At 45.2% G+C, this 809-nt stretch overlaps 1 pseudogene; it reads right to left on the bottom strand.

Moving 5' to 3' along the window:
- On the bottom strand, nt 1-453 carry LOC149145575 (amino-acid permease BAT1 pseudogene; annotated as a pseudogene).
- Nucleotides 454-809: the final 356 nt, after the last annotated feature.

Here is an 809-nt window from a genome sequence, read left to right as displayed (position 1 = left end):
TCAAAGAATTACTTGAATCAATTGAGCAAGAGAGAAGTCTACACTTGCTGTCACTGCCCACTGACCAACTATATTAAACCAGCCTGTCATCCATGCAGCGAAGAGCCCCCATTCTTTATCGGACAGCATAGCGCTCCAGTAATAAAGACCCCCGGACATCGGATAAGCAGAGAAAATCTCAACCATGGAGAGTCCCACACAGAGAGTGAAAAGGCCAGCAATGAGCCATCCGTACACCATAGTCACCGGACCTCCGAAGGTCAGCCCCGTAGTATAGGTAGTCTTTAATCTAGTTAAAATCGATATAATGGAAAACAAAAACGCAAAATTCGATAGTACCGAGGGATCACACTTGAGTTCTTGTTTATAGCCTATCTGTAGCAGGCGTGAAAATCTGGAGTCGACCGCACCGTCGAGCAAAGACTCTCTGGTGTCATGTTCGATGGAATCCATGGAATCTGAGAAAAGTGAGCAGCCTCTTGCAGGGGTTAGACTAACTGTTAATGATTATGAACCAGAACGTAAAAACAATGAGCTTAACACTGGGGCTTGATGAGTTAGTGAAGAGGTCTAGTGATATCCCTGCTGTGCATATAGTTGCTCCATTGCCAACGGATTAGGGCATCGTACTGCAGCTAGGGCTCCTTAGGGCTCCTTCTTAGGCCAACGTATTCTTTTGGTTCTCTCCTTCTCCAAAAACCCAGACGTGGAGAGGAGATCACCTCAAGAATACGTGTGTGCAAATGATATCAAATCCTCATCTATTTATACCAAAATGAGGATGATGAATAGACACGTCGGTTGGGCTT

Source organism: Pinus tabuliformis, chromosome X (genome assembly GCF_031772625.1).
Source record: "Pinus tabuliformis cultivar Carrire ecotype Pingquan chromosome X, CPIR1, whole genome shotgun sequence".
In the NCBI taxonomy this organism is placed as follows: Eukaryota; Viridiplantae; Streptophyta; class Pinopsida; order Pinales; family Pinaceae; genus Pinus; species Pinus tabuliformis.
This window is presented reverse-complemented; position numbering and strand designations above follow the sequence as displayed.